Source organism: Pleurodeles waltl, chromosome 3_1 (genome assembly GCF_031143425.1).
Source record: "Pleurodeles waltl isolate 20211129_DDA chromosome 3_1, aPleWal1.hap1.20221129, whole genome shotgun sequence".
NCBI classification, from domain to species: domain Eukaryota; kingdom Metazoa; phylum Chordata; class Amphibia; order Caudata; family Salamandridae; genus Pleurodeles; species Pleurodeles waltl.
Window position 1 is genome coordinate 1,740,381,926 of NC_090440.1, and position 7,547 is coordinate 1,740,389,472.

Consider the following 7,547-nt stretch of genomic DNA (forward strand, 5'->3'; position numbering starts at 1 on the left):
TTAACTGCAGTTATTGTTGTGCTAGCAGTGGGAGGGTGCGAGTGTGAACTAGGTGCACATAGGGGTGTTCTGGAGAGATTGGTCTGTACACGACCATATGACACCTCAACTTCTGATGGGAGGTGAAGGACAATCTGGTATGCTGCATTTCCTTAGGCCAGATGGTTCCATATACAAGTTGGGGAGACAAGTTGGGTCAGTGGTGTTTACCCGGTTTGGGATGTGGTTGGTTGGGCTTTGCTGTTTGTTGTACGAAATTGGCTGATAATACACTTTGTGCACATGGATGTTGTGTTGAAGCTTACAGGGGGGAGCTGTATCCTTTCTTGCCTCTTGGTCGGGCGGCGGGTGCTGGGGCAGGCCTGGGACAGGGGGGAGGGGGGGGGGGGGAGGCTGTGGACCAAAATATACAGGGATGTGTGATCTAATATGCTTTCTCACGTGGAATGAGAGGGGACTGAATTCCTTTGTCAAGCGCTATAGAGTACATACATCTCTCAGGTGGGTCAGAGTGCACATTGCTTTCTTGCAGGAGCCTCACCTCTTAGATGCTGAAGCCCAAAAGTTATTTTTTTAAAAAGTGGAGGAGACCGCTCTACTCCTTCACATATTACTCTTATGCTAGTGGGAGTCTCGATCTGGGTTGCCCCCAGGGTACCACTGCAATTAAGAGGACAGGTAGCAGGCAGATATGTGCTGCTCCATGGGATACGCGATGGACGAGCGATATGTCTATTAAACGTTTATGGCCCTAGACGGACGATGATGGGTTCTTCAGGAACCTAGAACAAGAGCTTCTGCCCTACATTGGGCTCACCATCATTTGGGCTGGGTACTTCAACTGCGTCCTTGATGGCAATTGGGATAGAAGCCTGCCCAGGCAGGGCACCAAGCCCTGAATGTCAGCTAGACTTTGAGAGACCATGGACAGACTGCTCTTTGTGCATGTTTGGAGAGAGCTTCACCCTATATCTAGGGTGTACTCGTGCTACACACCTACTCATCAGGCAGACAGCAGACTGGACCATTGTCTACTGGCAAACAACAGTAATTTAAATGTTAGGAGGGCAGTCTATCGGGTGCAGTTCCTGTTGGATCAAGCCCATCACTGATTGGACTTGAGACACCTGATCTCCTGCAAGTGGGCCTGGCATGAGAGACCAGTTTTTTCCAATATCTGGGGATGTGGGTGACCCATTTTCCTCAGCTGCAATATGAGCTGAATATGGGCAATGTACTGGATGGCCTCAAAGTTTCTATTCAATTATGGAATACCTCCTGCTCTCTGTAATGGGCAGAGTCACACTAAGCAAAATGATTCTGCTCCCCTGCTGTCTATGTGTAATGCGGGACTCGTTCTGAGTTGCCAATATCCATGTTTCGCCAAATTGATAAGCTATAATATCTTTGATATAGGCTGGAAGGAGACGTAAAGTCTGCCTTGTGGTCTTGAAACTAGATTTAGTGGAGGGGGACTGGGGCGCCCACATCTCCATCTGTATTACATGGCAGGCCTGCTCCGAAGGGCAGCATTGTGGTGCGACACCACTAATGGGAGAAGAAGCTGCTGGAGCGCTCCGTGCACTTACCAGAGCTCCCTGCACAGCTTATGTGAGGGCTCCAGACTCCCAGCAGATGTCCCCTTTGGGGTATCGCAACTCACCCGGACATGGGAGCGGGCAGTTACACGAGTGCTGCAGTGGGCACCCTATGCACGCCTCCTACATATTTGGTGGCTGCACCCCTTTGCGCAATAGATGTTTCAAGGTGGAGGGCAGGTGGCTGCAACAGGGCAGGAGATTTATATCAAAATGGCGCTTTTGTAACTCTGGAAGAGGCCGGGTCCTTTTTGGTATTGGCCAGGGACAATTCCTACAGTACGCCAGCATATCACAGACAGTTCGGAGATTTAGGTATCCTTCCCGGAGGAATCGGTTGAGTCATCTGTTGCAGACAATACTAGACCTAGGCTTCGATAGGGGGATCTTATCCCATCTATATGCTGCCCTTAAAAGAGAGAGACAGCTGTGTCAATGACACACAGTGTGGGACGCAGACCTGGAAATGCCGCACACGGACATGGAGTGTAGTAAGGCCTGGGCACTGGTACGGGAAGGGTCTATCAATGCCAGATTTAAGCTGGTGTAATTTTATTATCTACATAGAACGTACTTGACAGTGACTTCACCGAAAAACCAGGCGCATATGGACAGTTGTGCACGCTGTGGCACATCTCCTGCTGGATTCGGACATTTTGGCATTCAATAGCGCAGGTACAGAAAAAAAATAACAGCAGTTAGACTGGAATTGACTATGAGACATTGCTTGTTGGGACTGCTACCCCTTCCCAAAAAGGGTTGCAAAATGGCATACCGGTTTGCGCCGTTGGGGTTGGTTCTTGGGAGGCAACATCGCTATTCACTGGGCCAGTCCAACCTCCTCAACGTGGGACAAATGGCTAACTGATCTCTTGGAATGAGCAACAGCTGAGGAGTGCAGGCTTTGTGTGGTCTGCATGGACGACTATGCAGAGCGTGATCTAGAGGTCTGGGTTTGCATGATGGAACAACTGAGGGGGTTGGGGACTGAAGAAGAGGTGACAGATGGGTTGCTGATGGAGTATCCACACAACTCGAATGTTGATCGCTCCTCTGACGACTCAGATTAATGGGAGTGCATAGGAGGAGGGTAGCAGTCACGACAGTTGACCCTGGCTGCGGAGTGAATGGATAACATGGGGTGTTGGCAGCTGCTGGTTGACCGCCCAGACCGTGTGTGTGTGTGCCCCCAGTCGCCTTTCCACCCTTTGAGCGCCTTGATTTCTAAGTTTGACAGTTCCTCACACTCCTCTGTCCTCCCGCCTCCTTTGCCCCCCTTGCTGTTTAGACTGCTGGAGGTTCAACTGTTCTCTCTAGCTCCCCTGCTAATGGAATTGTAAGATAGTATATTGCAAGCAACTGCCATACTATTGTTGTTGACTATTGTTCAGCGCTGGTGGGGTCTTCTGCATTGCCTGTATTGCTCATATAAAATTTGAATAACCAAATATGCAACAAAACAAAAAACAAAAACAAAAAAAGATTGTCCAAGCATGTTCACAACAACACTCCCAGCCTCTTCCATTCCTCATTGTTGGATGACTTCTCACCAGAGCAGCGGTGGTGGGTAACTGTGGGCACACGCTATGCAGTCCACAGGTACTACTAAACCGCACCACCGCCAGTACTTACACCACCATTTACAATATGATTATGACTCCTTACCACCACGACAATTAGTAATATCATTGCTACGCCTTCAATTACCTTCCCCTCCAACATCACTTCCATTAACACCACCAGTTAAAGGCAAAACCTGTTTGTTTTGCCAGTGCTTGATTTTACGATCAACATTTAACCAGTCTATTTTTTCCACAATAATAGAATGACATGGCTAAAATAATGAAAACATATTATTAAACAGATTATATGCTAAAATTGATATGAACCATTTAAGAGCTAAGAAACAAACAGGAAAGAATGTTCTTATACATAGGTTATGTTGGACATACAGCTGAAAGAGGTCCTATCACAACAACTAGTGATATTCAGGACACATTCTCCCTTTTACCAGTGTCAGAAATAATTGCCAGATATAATTATACCTGTAGCAGTTAAAGAAAAGTTTTCTAGAAACTAGTGTGTGGTTTTCTGAACTGCGCTATCTAAGAAAAATCCAATTTAAAAAGCAAGGATTTTAATGAAAATTGGTCTGCCCACAAAAAGTGTTTGAGAATGCAATTTTGTTAGCATTTATGATGCTGTGTGTAAATGCTTCATTTGTTTCCCCTTAGCGCTCCACAGTCTTTTGTTAATGAGCGCTGTCACTTAGTCATTCATTCATACTGTGCAACCTGGTTGATGCAAAACTGTAGTCCTACTTCTGTCTGTGTAGTGTCCCAGTTTTTGGTTTTCACAATCTGGTCACCACATGAACCCACCGTTATCTTCAGGTTCAAGTGATGAAAAACGAAGAATATGTCCAGAGGTGAAATCTAAGCTCTTGCTATTCATGACACTTATCAAAATTGTGAGAAGTCTTATATTTCACTTAGACCCCAATTCCTCTGGCCACCAAGGGGGCGGGGGGGCAATTTTATCACCCCTAATATTGTCCAACATTGAAAAGTATAAAGAATAGCACCAAAATACGATTATTGCTTGAACATGGGGCATACAATTCATATTTTTGTGACTGTAAATGGGGCCTTGGCCAGCACCCCTCACTCAACTGCAAGGTTACGTGAGACCTCTAGACAGTGTTGGGGGCATGGCCTGGTCAGTGAGACTGCGGGATTCAGATTTTCCAACAATCATGAAGGTATTTAATGTTAAAGGTGCAAGAGAGGGGCTTAAGGGGCGGTGAAAAGGGACAATAATGCTGAGTAGTATGGTAAGTAAAAGGAACACAAGCTTCGTAAAATTAAAAACACCCTTTTTGACAATTTCGAAAGAGGGAGAGCGTGTGTGTCTTGAGCATGCATATATGTAAAAATATCAGGTGAAATCCGATGTACACCTCACCATACCAAACAAAGCACGTGTACCCAACTATCAGAAAATCTATGTTTGGGGGTGTTGCTCCCCAAGCCCACCGAGGGAGGCAAGGCCCCCCAAGTACCGTGCTTAATCCAGGTGGTTTCCAGCGTCTATTGCTGGAAATCAATGGGGAAGATGTGGGTATTTCTTTCTGGGGCCCTGCTGCGGTCTCTGTCCTTTAGAAACGGAATAAACTTGGTGGCGAATTGCCATTAAGAACCATTAAAGACCAGCCTCGCTTCTCGTGCCTCTGTACGGTCAGACTGGCCTACAGAGGAATAAGGCAATGCCACATGGGCGCCGCTAGTCCCATAGGGCAGCGTGTGGGCCTTCTTTACGGTTCACTGGTCATCATTCAGTTTACTTCCCTGATATGCCACAAAGGTTTCCTGTAGCAAGCTCACACCCATGCTCCCACCTAAACCCTGCAAAACACTTACACAGCATGTCCTTGCAAACTCAAAACTGCCCCACTTTGATAACATGGGCCACGTGTTAGTTATCTAATTCACGAATGTGTTACACGTGTTTTGTGCCAAGGCCCATTTTCTGTTCCAGTCAGACTCTGGTGTCTGAATCTTATGTTTATATGACTGCGCATTTGTCAGCTCAAGGGCACTATTATGTAGCTTAGTTTTGCTAACAGCTAAAAACAAGAATTAGGTCAGGTTTTACTGTTTTGACGGAGGACATATATCTTGGCACACGAGCGCGAGACAGTCAGCAAGAGTAGACACAAAGAACTAAAGTTATAAAGTAGCCTCTCGTGCAGTTTAATGTATCCACTCAGGGGAAGGGAAGGATACTTGCAGGTAGTAGCAGCATTCGGCCAGAGACGATTTCCCAGCCGAGCTTCATAACCCAACCCTAAAAAGAGGGTAAATGGCACGTCAGCTGATGGTGCTAATGCAGTTGTAAAAATAGAATAAATGTACAATATCGTCGAATAAAAGTAGAAAAATATCAAGGATTCAATCCTGTTTTTTCCAAAGACAGAGCCACATAGGTCTGCTGTAGACAACATGAAATAAAAGAAAGTAAACACAGGCCGAGTCAAACATCGTGATGGAGGAAGTAAATGGGCGAAGTAAAAGTGCAATTCAACACAGTTAATATTAACCAGGAGGGCGCACGCAAGGTTTTCCAAAACGAATGTCAGGGAGTTTCTATGTTAAATAGGTTCCACATAGGTCAAACCCAGGCTGGTCAGGTATGCTCCGAGGCACCCAAAGTAGCATTTCCAATGTGAAAGAGCATGATGTACATGAAAGCAAAACAGTCATAATAAATTATTCTTACATATCGCTTCTAGCGCTGCAAACGACAAACACCAACTTAATTAATCGAAATAACCGACCTTAGTAAGATTCGGACTCCTGACATACAGAACATGTTGGTCAGCAGCAAACATTACATTACCTCAATACTCAGTGTGGAACAGGTGGTAAATTGTCTTTCAGACTTCTAAATGCGCCGCTCTATTGGCGGTAAACCGACAGCACCCACAAGCGTGAAGCAAAACGTAGCCTTTTCCAGCTCCCCAACTGAGTGCAAAGCGATCAACGTTTCACTCAGACCGCACCCCGCGCAGAAACAATTTACGAGCCTCTCCTAGACCAGAGCGAAGTTCAATTAACAGGTTCCAAGCCTCTACAACTGGAAACCAAAGAAAAGAGTTGGTCAACGTTCTGATTTTGTTTTCCTCGGCCACTCATGTTGAAAGACGAATTTTCTGGATGTTCTGTTAACTGAAATGGTGAACAAGACATTCATAGAGAAGAGCTTCCGACTAATGAAACTTACAAAAGAAGAAGAAAAAAAAAAAAAAAAAAGCCTTAAAGACGCCGACGATTTAAAGACTTGCCTAATTTGAATAATTAATGCCAGTTAGCTTTGTAAGAGGCCGACAGTTTGAATTTTTTTTAAGCCTCTTCTTCTTTACTATTGGCTGTGCAGGCATTAACGTCATTATCTGCAAGCAGGGATTGTGGGATTTTTGTGGCTATAAAAGCAGCAGGCGTAGTACCGTCGCTGTCTTTGTTGTTTGTCAGACGTGGGGGGGGGGGTTGATAGATTTTCTGGTTTTTTATTATTATAATAGAAAAAAAAGTAACTTTAATGTTTTTTTGCGAGTTCCCAAGCTATTTGTGCTGATTACATGTGATTTTTTTTTTTTTGCAAAGTTAGTGATACGGGAAAAACAAGGTGATAATCTATTGAGCCGTTTTTGTGGAAAAAATATTTTTTTAAGTACCATGGTTGGGTTTTCTTGAAAGAATTGCATATTGTGATAATATATGTATATTTATGTTTTTGTAACTAAAGCAAATTACGTTTTAACGGGTGGTTTGTGGTGTTCACTAAACTAACGAAACAACCCATTTTATTGTACATTTTTAGCTGTTTGTTCCATAGAAGCTGAAGTAGTAATAAGTTTGCGAGTATACTGATGAATGTAAAACTAACGGAAAGTGGTGTGTAGCTAAGGTGTAAATTTTAAAACTGTACCCTCGGGTTATAATAGTTTCTTCTTTTTTACTTTATCATTAAGTGCACTATACGGAATATCGTTGCCAATGTAAACCTACAAGATTTAATGCAATGTGTAAAGATGTCCAAGATGTCACTTAATATATATATTTTTTTATTTTTGTTTATGAAATCGCACTTGGTTTCATTAAGGCTTGGGTTGCCAAATACCAAGACTGTGTAGTCTTTATTGTAACGTAGGTATCCATAATTCACCACCAGGCACTCTTTCACCGACTCTTGTAGGTTAGTTATTCATTCTGGCTTTCACCAACTTGTCACTGGTTTTCTACTTTTCTCTTCCGTGGGTCTCACTTTTGTGCTTTTCTTCTCTGCAACAAAGTTTGGGAAGACAAGTACCAGTCCCCAAAAAAGAGGGCAAGTGGGCCCCTGCCTGCTACCACGGCTCAAATTGAGAATTGGTCATTACAAAATATAAAT

The 7,547-nt window shown here is 44.2% G+C and overlaps 1 long non-coding RNA gene across 1 annotated transcript in view; it reads right to left on the reverse strand.

Moving 5' to 3' along the window:
• The window catches only part of LOC138283415 (uncharacterized), an 83,316-nt gene extending 77,098 nt beyond the window's left edge, over positions 1–6,218 (reverse strand). Inside the window, exon 1 of the long non-coding RNA XR_011201244.1 lies at positions 5,997–6,218. This is a non-coding gene — a long non-coding RNA (uncharacterized lncRNA). The remainder of the gene's footprint in view (positions 1–5,996) is intronic.
• Between the last annotated feature and the right edge of the window lie 1,329 nt (positions 6,219–7,547).